Here is an 11,124-nt window from a genome sequence, read left to right as displayed (position 1 = left end):
AAAGTATTGTCATTTATGTAAATTTCAAGAATAGTCAAAACTAATCCAAGTGGGAGCCAGGTAGAGATTGACTAAAAAAGTATTCAAAGGATTTTTGTGGGTTGATGAAACCTGTAACTTGATCTAGGTGATGGTTACGTTCGTCAAAATTCATCGGACTGTGTACATAAGATTTCTGCATTTTCGTATATGCGAATTGTACTTCAATAATTTACTGTTAGTATAAAAAATGGGGGCCTTTGATGCCATCAAGTTTAGATTTTCTTGTATTTTTTAGATCTTATTGTAAAATTTCCTGTTACAGTGGGAATTCTTATTTCATCTCATTTCTCTTTTCGTCTATAAGGTCCCCACTGATATTTGAAATAACTCGACCAAAAAGAAAAAGAAAAAAAGGGGGTTATGACTACACACTTCATTTCACATATCCCAAAAGGTGAAGCTGTAGAGAGCTGTGGACAGCCTTCAGCTTTTGGGATAGTTTGTGCGCATGCTCAGACATTAGGCAAGTCCAGGGTTTCCAGATGACCGCGACGCAGGTGTGTGCACTGTAGGGCTTCCTTCCCTCTCCTGACAGCGGGGTGCCCCCGGGAGCCAGCACTAAGTGAAAGTCTCTGACCTCGGGTAGAGAGCGCAGCCAGTACAGAGATGAACAAGCGAAAGGAAAAATACGCCAGGCTCAGCTTTCATAGACACCACACATTGCCGTGACTCGGATTCGAACCGAGGTTGCTGCGGCCACAACGCAGAGTACTAACCACTATACGATCACGGCGCGCCACAAGCCCCTGGCAGCCTCTATGCTTCCTTTAATATTTTTGACGTAAAAACATTCACACTACGTTGCTGATTTGTTCTTGCACAGGTACAGGGCCTCGTGCTTTTCTCCCTTTCACGTCTTCTCTCCGTCTATCCCGCCTCCTCATGCCACATAATAAAAATAATTTTCTCTGTGGTATTTGGCTGGAGGAGAGTGGTTATTGTCTAAAAGTTTTCTGTCTTGCTAAGCTGCCCTTTTCCTACTCTTAGATAGGACAGGATTTTGTTGCAATTTTTTTTGTATTCCAGTTTGCCGGCTTCATCAGCTTTAAGTCAGGGATATGTGATATTCCGTTTCATTCCTGATACTAGTGATTTGTATCTTCTCTCTTTTCCTTGCCAAGTTTATGGATCTTTTTAGAAAACCGGGGTTCCATTAGTTTTCTCACTTTTTAATGTCATTGGTTTCTGCTCTTATCTTTATTTCCTGTTGTCTTTGCATTGGGTTAATCTTACTCTTCTCATTTCTTGAGGTGATAGCTTAAGATTATTGATTTGAGACTCTTTTCTAATATAAGCATTTAATGCCATAAATTTCCTTCCCAGAACTGCTTTAGCTGCTCCCCACGAATTCTGATAGGTTGCATTTTTATTCAATGCACGTATACCAAGTACTGGAGTTGCTGGGTCACGGGGTAGGTGCAAGTTTCACTTCATCAGAAGGTACCGAACAGTTTTCTAGAACGGAATTCTAACCAGCAATAACATACCCCATATCTTGTCAGGACTTTGTGTTCTCTGTCTTTTAAACGCTGCCTATGCTGATGGATGTGTAATGCTATCTCACTGAGGTTTTTTTGTTTGTTTGTTTGTTTCGCTTTAGGTGATTTTTTAATTTTATTTTGTTGCTGTTGTTGAGGTATACACAACGAAACAGGTGTAGGAACCCTGGTGGTGCAGCGATTAAGCATTCAGCTGCTAACCAAAGAGTTGGCAGTTCGAATCCACCAGCCACTTCTTGGAAACCCCATGGGGCAGTTGTACTCTGTCCTATAGGGTCCCTATGAGTCCAAGTTGACTCAGTGACAGCAGATTTTTTGTTTTTGGTATATGCAGGTGTATATATAAGTGTATGCATCCATATATACAATAGAGCACACAGGTGGCACAAACACGGATGCTTATTAAACACCTTGTGGGATTGGTTTATGGGGTCTGAAGGCTTAGGACCACATAATCCTGTGGGACAACTCAGCCAATTGGCATAATATAGTACGTTAAGTTTATGTTCTGTATCCCAGTTTGGTGAGTAGCGTCTGGAGGTCCTAAAAGCTTGTGAGCAGCCATCTAAGATACCACAATCAGTCTCTATGCATCTAGAGCAAAAGAGAATGAAGGCAACCAAAACTCAGAGAAGGAACTAGTCCACAGGATGAATAGTCTACATGAACTACGACCTCATCTACCCTGAGACCAGAAGAACTACATGGTACCTAGCTGCCACTAGAACACATCGTGTAGAAATTGTTAAATGGAACCTAATTTCCTGTATAAACCTTCACTGAAAACTCAATAGAATGTTATTTTTTTTAAAAAAAGAACATAATGCTTAAGGCAGATTGGTTTTTACTAGTTAAGCTGAAGTATTGTTTGGTTTTAAGGGCCCTTCTGGGGGTGTTTCTGGTTTAAGGTTTAAAGATTATCTCAGGGCAATAGCTTCAGGGGTTCATCCACCCTCTATGGCTCTAGAAAGTCTAGAGTACATGAGATTTTGAAATTTTGTTCTACGTTTCCCTCCTTTTGATCAGGTTTCTTCTATAGAACCCTAGATAAAAATGTTCAGTAATGGTAACCCAGCACCATCCAGTTCTGCCAGTCTCATGGCAAAGGCGGCAGTTGTTCATCATTGAGCTTTTAACTTGTGTTTCCCAAAAGAGTAATGATGTTGAACATACTTTCTTGTGTATTTTTGGCCATTAAGAAATCCCCTTTGGTGAAGAAAGCCTACTCAAGTACTTTACCCTCTTTTAATTAGCTTGGCTCTTTATTACCAATTTCTAAAAATTCTCTATATATTCAAGATTTGAGTCATTTATTCAGATAAGATGCTTTTCTTATTTCTAACCACAAAATTTGCAAACCCTTATGTTATTTATAATTTTCTCTTTTTTTCAAGGAAGAAAAGAGTCCCACGAGGGTCCCTAATTTGTTACACTGTTTGCTGGGGACGATGTTGGAAATTAAAAGTTAAGGGAGGGTTGACTTTTTCTGCACATGTAAGAAGATGCAGGAAGAGGCTGAGATACAGAATGGAAAAATAGGCTAGAACAAGGAAACTGATTTTAGGGTTTGGTAGTGAATGTCAGATTTTGTTTGCCTGTTGTTTTCATATGCATAATTTTTCTTTGCCATGTTTGTAATATGATGCAGGTGTGCTTGATTTACTTGTTACAATTTTTTTAATAAAATGCATATGCATGTCTAAATAAAATGACTACTATACTTCAAATATTCACTAGTGGACCTCCCAGACTGATCTACCCTAGACTCACCGCAGGTTCCACAGACTGGGCATTGGGCCCCATCTAGGAGGCCTAGTGGAAAAGTGGAATTGTAATTAAAGGGAGGGGAGGAACGTGAGAATCTCAACAGCAGTGGCTTTCCCCACTGCGGTGTTTTTCACTCTTCCTTCACACCTAAGTCTTTCTTCAAATAAGGGTAATTGGAAAAAAAATCAGTTTCATCTTTGGAATCCACAGAAATTTGGGGTAGGGAAGTTCAAGTGCTACTCAACTGGGAAAACCTGGGGATGGCTTACTCACTGGCAACAGGACAAGGGTGTCTCTTTTTGTCTGCTTTGGCAACTGGAGATGGGACTCAACTCACCTTCACCAGCCACAAGAGGACTCTCTGATTCCAGACGAGGCCGGCTTCTTGGTAACTTCAGAAATGGAAATTTCCTAGAATTTCTTCCCTTTCCTTTGTTCTATTTGTCGCTTTCGCCTCCCCAAGAGGAGAGAATTCACCACCTTCCTTTCGCTTCAGGACCCTTTTGGGGTCCCTCATGGACTGGGGTCGGCTGATTTCTACTACGTATCCTCCCTCTGCCCACTGGGCTTCTGTAGAGCTCAGGCTGACTCAGGTCGTAACTCCGCACCTGTGGGACAGAGAGAAGCCCCGAGGGCAGCGAATGCCAAGATCTAACTATGTTAGCCCGCGTGCACCATGTCATCTGCTCCTCCGGGTTCAGGGAAGCGGAAAACGTGGCCCCTCAAGTTTTTTTTTTTCTCCCGCCCCCCCCCCCCACCAGCCTGAACCGAAAGAAGAGTAAGGTTCCAACAGATAAGAGCCTTGCTGAGTGAATCCAGCCCCCTGCTAGGCTCTCCGGGATAAACGCAAAAGAGGCTGGTTTCAAAGACCAAACCAAAGAAATTCAAACCCTTTGTCGTTGAGTGGATTCCAACTCACAGCGACTCTATAGGACCCAGTAGAACCGCCCCACAGGGCTTCCGAGGGGAGGCTGGTGGATTCCAACTGCCACCCTTTTGCTTAGCAGCGGAGCTCTTAACCACTGTGCCACCAGGGCCCCAATTCTAAAGAGCAGCCAAGGAAACAGTACAATGGTGTCGCCAACACATTGGCAACCAAACGATCTGGAGCCAACCCTCGCCAGATACCGAGGTCTGAAATCCTGACCTCTGAGTGAGCCGAGGGGCACGAATTGAATCGACCCCGCGCCTTCATCAAGAGAGTCCTTAGTCCAAGCTCGGAAACCAAGAACAAGAGGGACTGTGCACATCAATAGTTCTAACTGTTTTTAACAAGAGGGCGATTTTGTCCCCTGCCTCACCCGCTGGAACATTTGGCAGTGTCTGAAGACAAATTGATTGTCGTGACTTGGGGGTGCGTGGATTCTACTGCCGTCTAGTGGGCAAAACCCGGGGTGTTGCTAAACATCCTACATTACACAGGAGAGCCCTCCACAATAAAGAATTATCAGATGGAAAACATCAGTAGTGCCGGGGATGAGAAACCGTGGAGCAGATCAGTGTCCACACTTGACCAAGGAGACCTTACTAATTGCTGACTAATTGGATATGGACTCTGATGAAATTACCGGCCCGAGCATGTGGAAGGATGGAGTTGCCGTCAAATAAAATGGAAAAGTGCAGCTGCGGCACGTTTTAGAGGCACATCCACTTCAGGGCCCCGCGGCCCTGCTTGAAAGAGTTTTCCATCCAGGCTCTCTCCGTTCCCGCATCCACCTGCGTCCTTTATGATGAGGGCGACCCCGCGGGCTCTGGGCTGGGGCCCTTTGCACCCTGGGCGTCCTCCCTCCCCACCTCCTCCCGGCACCCCGTCCACTGCTGTGCATCTGAGGATCATCTCTTCCCGCGCTGTTGCCTCGCAAAGGCCGATCTCTAGGTCGATTCTGAGGCTAGCCCGGAACCAGCCAACTGGCTCTGCGACTCGTGGACCTTGGGAGCTTCGCGTGTGAGTCAGTGGACTTCCGGAGGGCTTGGCGCCTCGCCTGCGGGCTGGCGTTGTGGAGAAAGCTGGAGGAAAGCGACCTTTGGGGACGATTCCCTAGAAGAGCAGCGCGGATCCGGAAGGGTAGGCCGGCCGGGGCTTCCCAGAGCTCAGCTCAAGGAGAGTTAAGTTACTCCCTGAGGGTTGAAGAACAGGGGCCAGTTGTACATCTCCCTGGTTGTCTAGTGCTTAGGGTTTGGCGCTTTCACCTCCACAGCCCGGGTTCGATTCCCGGTCAGAGAATTCTTTTGCGACGCCTATTATCACGCAGAGGAGCCTTGCTGGTGCAAGGGTTAAGCGCTCGGCAGTTACGCTGAAACTCGGCGATTCGAACCACCCGCTGCTCCGGGAGACCAAAGACCCGAGCCATCTTAAAGATACAGCCTAGGAAACCCTATGGGGCAGTGTAACTCTGTCATAAAGGGTCTCTATCAGTCGGCATCGATTTGAGGGCACAGGGCAACTGTCACGCAGAGGAATCTTCCTCCTTAGTTTTGCAGTTGTGGTGCGCTGCAAGGGTCAGAGGTAGAAGAGGCCCCGCACAGGACCTCAGAACTACGTCAAACGACAAGACAGAGACCTGTCAACGTTTCTAGAAACTGCTTAGCTAAGGATGTGAGTTATCCCACTTCTAGCTCTCTTCCCGGAGAGGAGGGAATGGAATCCCTCTCTTGCACCACCAGAAGGGAGCATGCAGACCATCTCCCTAAGTCGGCTACTGAGTGAGATGTGCTGACCATGGTGGGCTGACACCCACTGCTGAAGTTTGCCATGCTCTGTCTCTTCCCTCTGTAAGTAAAGCGCTGTTCCGTCGCTTCACTGGACATTATGAATGCCTGTGTGTGCTGTTTGTACTGGGACGCCTGCAAGCCACGGAGTGGGTAGACATCCTAGTGTTGTTTCTCCTGGTGACAGGCATTGTTATACTCTTTGCTATTCTCCATGCGGTGGGACTCCTCACTTGCAGGTGGTAATGCCTTAATTTACCATTTTTATTTCGTGATGAGGTTTATTATCTTTTCACTTATTACGGTTATCTTCTCCTTTACAATCTAGAACATAGTTATAGCTTACAATTTCTTGCTTCCTACTTCCAACATTTAGCTGACCTCTCATGGTCAGTCTCCCATGATTGTCTTATCTTGACCATATGCCACCTTTCCTCTTTCTCTTATGTAATAATTTTGTAGGGTAATTTATGTAATTTGGGGTTGTATTGTAGATGTTATGAACGATAAAGGTAGAGACTCTAGATTGTTACGTATTATAAAGAGTGCTGAATTTTGTTTGCCTGTTTGTTTTCAAAAGCAGGCTGCTACGTTGGTTTATTTCAAACTTCAAACTGTCTCCCTGCAATGGATGGCAGGTGAAATCTCAGTTCAGTCCTTTAGCCATAGCTGGACTGCTTGGAGGCTGCCTGCCCATACAAGCATAATTCGGGGGTCAGCTAGAAATTTGGGCAGAGTTTTTACACCCAACGTGGCACTTCCCTTCCATGAGTTTTTCCTTTCTGTGTGTAAAAACGGCATGGGGGCCATGTCTGTCCTCCTCTAACTTCACAAGGGAAATCAAGTTCAACAGCCCAAGGCTGACTCCCACGAAGTGGAGGCCAGACAAGCCTCCTCTAACCACCATCTTTACCAATCCTGACACCAACCATCCCTCCCACAGCACTCTTTACTGTGTTTGATAATTCATCTGATGGCCACACAGAACTCGAAGACCCAACTCACATTTATGGCGTTTATTCTAAGGCAAGTAATAGTCGCAATTCAGGCTCAGGAACACTCAGGATATGGTTCTTTCATCAGGATAGCCTCTCCCCAGCTGTGCTCCCAGGCACTGCCTCTCCCTGGGCCTCAGCCTCTGCCCAAAGACACTCCGCAGTCTCTTTCTGTGGGCTAGGATGCCCACTGGGAAGTCTCCTGCTGCCTGGTCTCTGCTGCTGGGTCTCTCCTGCTGGTCCCTCCTTCCTTGGTGTTGGTGGTGGGCTCCTCTTCTCTGCTCTGGAACTGGCTCTCTTTTAAGCCAAAACTGACCAATCCCCTTGGCAGGCGACAACTACCCTATCACACAGTCACCTGGGTGGGAGTTACAAGACCCTGGCTAGAAAGACCACACACAAAAGCAATTAATTGCACCGCACTGGGATTTTCCCCCTTGATTTTCCAACTGCTCTAGTTGCCCCAACTTTGTCCTCTGATCCCTTAACTCAGCAAGACAGCTCAGTTTTTGAATTTCGCCGACCCAGATAGAGCAGACTAATTTGCCCTCAGACAAAAATCTGAAATATGAAAAGTCATTCCCTGTCGTCCTTTCCTCTATGTGCTTGCCTGCTTTTGTTCAGTCTCCCAGAAACTTCAGATAATTTAAAAATACACATACATCTTGTCCACATTTTAGAAATGTTATCTGGTAGAGTGGCTCTGTAAAGAGTAAACAGCCATTGCCAGAAGCAGAACTCCTCACAATTATAGTGCCACAGGGTGAGTGTGCCAAATCCTAATCAGTAGACCACCAGAGACACTTAAACGATTTCTTTTGAATTGTCTGGCGGTAGTGCCCCTTGCACTAGTTTTTTTTTTTTTTAGTGCCCCTTGCACTGAGCTCTGAGAAATCCGGGTTCTCTCTACCTTTCTCTGTGTGGACCTCCCGTGCACGGATCTTCCACGAAGGTCATTCCCTCCCTGCTTTCTCCAAAAGGCCCTCCAAGTCCAAAAGTCGTGGCGGGAGTTGGCTCTTCCAGACTATGCCTTTGCTAGGTAGCAACGTGTGCGAAGGTGATTGCTGGATCCAGGGTCCTGGACGAGGTTGCCGGTGGGAGGGAGGGGAAGGTGGAAGGAGAGGAGCCCAGGTTGAGAAGGGCCAAGCACTGGCCCTTCCTCTAGCTCCAAAAAAGGGGGAAAAAAAAAAACAGAAAAGAAAAAAGTATTCGGGGCCTGAACTGAACGGCGAATGTCCCCCTGAAATCTTCTGCAGCCGCAGTTTTTCCGTGTTAGTTGACGGCAACTTCACCCTTCCATTGCTCATAGCGATCTCTTCCTCAGATTCCACATCTAGTCAGTCAGGAATTCGCGTTTTCTCACTGGTGAAGCGTGGACGTTGGTCTCCACAATTCTTGTCATTCGTATCCCTGAACTGAGCAAATGACTCTCCTGATAAAGGGCAGATCAGTTTAACTCCAGACCCTCGGCTAGCTCAGAGCTTAGGGTTTGATTCCCTAATACTGGGACCGTGGGGTCGGTCTGGCCTTGCGCCTGTTCATTGTCTCTGTGTGTCGCTCAAAAGGAGCCTCTTCGTGGTCTGTCCTCTAGGCCCAGAAACAGATGTCAGAGCTCTCCGCGCGGCTTGTTCGGCGATCTGGAGCCCCACACCCTTCCTGTTCAACCTGCAGAGAAGTTTGAGACCGCGCTGTATTGAGTTTGTCCGAACCCTGCCAAGCACACGTGTGATGCACAAGGGCGCACTCGGTGAGTTGTGGTTCCCCTGGGGCCGGCTGCTCTTTCTGCTCCTGTAGGGGAAGGACAACTGGCCCCTTTGTCCGGTCCAAGAGAACACCAAAGGGACACCGCGACAGAATGGCGGTGAATCCTTTCTTCTGGGTGGGCGGGGCGGGGGAGGCGGCGGGAGATAGATCAAAGAAGGAAGGAAAGGGAAAAAAAACATGTTATGAAATTTCCTGATCTAAAGGTATGGTGAAGTCGGCATCCTCTGGAACTGGGCCCTCAGTCGCTGGGGGAGGGGAACGGGTGATCTAGTCCAGTTGTGTCCCGGACTCCAGTTTGAACCAAAGCAGAACAAGGCCAAGCACCGTGTCCTGGTTTCGGGTGAGCAGGCAAGTCCGCGCCTTTCCCAGGGTGGGAGCACTTGAGCTTCGGGTGTGAAGGCAAGGCGGTAAGCACTGCAGCAAGAACAGCAACTGCTGGGGAAAAGGGCAAGTTCTTTCCAACGAGCAGCTTTTGTTTGTTTGTTTGTTTAAACTTAACTTTCAAAGGATGAAAATGCTGAGGCACATGAAGTTTAACACCAGGCCATACAAGGGCTGAATCAGATTCCTAACCCAGAGCCTGCGTTCTTGAGCACAGGTTAGACTAGGTCTCTCTCATTCTGTTTCGGTTTTTCCTGGGTCTCTCAGCTACAGAAAAGGAGAGAGAGGATGTCAGAGATGGAGGGGGAATAAGGGGGAGACAAGGGACGCATGGCCCCTGTAGCTGTCAGAGAGCAAAGCAGGTAACTACCGTGGATGTTTTTGCAATACAGAGAAGATTTCTGTGAGGCCAGGGAATTGGTAGTCGACAAGGTCACTGTCATCAGGAGAGGAATAATCTGAGATGTCAAAGATTCAAAAATTAAAACAACAATGGTAAAGTTCTTAGAAGAAAAGTGAGGAGAATACACTCCATCCTGGGGTAAAAAGATTTCCTAGAGAACACAATAGGCCTTATATATAAAGAATTTTTTTAAAGATACATTAGATTTCATTGAAATGAAAAGCTTCTGTTCATGAAAAACCACCTAAGAAAGTGAAAAGGCAAGTCATGGGCTGGGAGAAAATATTTACAATATGATTATCTGCAAAATGACTTAAATCTTGTGTACAGAACTTTTAGAGGTCAGTAATAAAAAGCCAAGCCAAATAACAGTGTGCAAAATATTGAATAAGCTTTCTTCACAAAGGAGGATTTCTAAATGGCCAAAAGGCTTAGGAAAACAAGCCCCACGTCATTACTCATTAGGGAAACACATATTTAAACCATGAAAATGTACCCTTACAAACCCACCAGAATGGTGCATGTAAAAGGCAGAGAACACCAAGTGCTGACAAGGATGTGCAACAACTGCAACCGACTTTGCTGGTGAGAAACCATCGTAGGGGACCGTTTGGCAGCTTCTATCAAGGTTAAACTGCCACCTATCCCTTGACCCAGCAATTCCAGTACTTTAAGGGAAATGGTTGCACATGTCCACACAAAGACTCAGACAAGCATGCTCATTGCGGCCTTGTCACAAAAGCCAAAACTGGAAATAACCCAAATGTTCATCAGCTGCGGTGTATTCACACATTGGAATAACACCCATCAACAATACCGCAATTAAGAAGTGATAAACGCAACAACACAGCTATATCTTGAAAACATAATGCTGCCTGAAAAAAGGAAAAAACGAGTCAGATACAAAAACTGTGCATTCATTCATGTGCATTTCAAGAATAGGCAAAACTAATCTCCAGTGAGAGACCTCAAAAGAGTGAGTAATTAAGCCAGGGAGGGGATGGGGACGGGGATTACCTGGAAAGGAGCTCTATGGACCTTGCTGGGATGATGGAAACTTTCTGTAACTTGATTACACTTGTCAAAGTTCAAAAATTGTTCACTAAAGATTTCTGCATTATACTGTGAGAATTACACTTCAGTAACGTACTGTTAGCATAAAAACTGAGGGACATGGCCCGCACACGGACTATGGCAGGGAGTTTGGATTTTACTGTAAACGCATTAAAAGTTTATCCCGGTTTCGTGTAAAAAAGCCCAGCTGATATTTGAAATACCTTTACCAGGAAAACGGTTATGACCACACCATCTCAATAGCGGAAGGTACTTGTAAGACCGAGTGAGAGGCATTTCACCTTTTGCCCGGATGTGGGGCGCACGCAGGGTTTCCCTTAGACCAGGCTCCATCCAGGTATGCTCACTGTCAGGGTTCCGCCCCTTCTGAGCCCTAGCTGTGAGGTCTGCTGCCTTTTAGGCGCAGATGGGGAGCGATGCGGTGCGGGAATGAAATGGAAACCAAGCCAAAAGAAGCGCGCCGGTACGGGACAAAACATGCGCCAGACAC

The 11,124-nt window shown here is 46.4% G+C and overlaps 1 non-coding gene across 1 annotated transcript; it reads right to left on the bottom strand.

The window, feature by feature from the left end:
- Window positions 1-703: 703 nt before the first annotated feature.
- Window positions 704-775, bottom strand: TRNAH-GUG (transfer RNA histidin (anticodon GUG)). The gene has a single exon. It is a non-coding gene; the product is annotated as a tRNA-His (tRNA).
- Window positions 776-11,124: the final 10,349 nt, after the last annotated feature.

This window comes from Loxodonta africana, chromosome 3 (assembly GCF_030014295.1).
Source record: "Loxodonta africana isolate mLoxAfr1 chromosome 3, mLoxAfr1.hap2, whole genome shotgun sequence".
NCBI classification, from domain to species: Eukaryota; Metazoa; Chordata; class Mammalia; order Proboscidea; family Elephantidae; genus Loxodonta; species Loxodonta africana.
The sequence above is the reverse complement of the archived record's forward strand: the minus strand, read 5'-3'. Positions and strand labels throughout refer to the sequence as shown.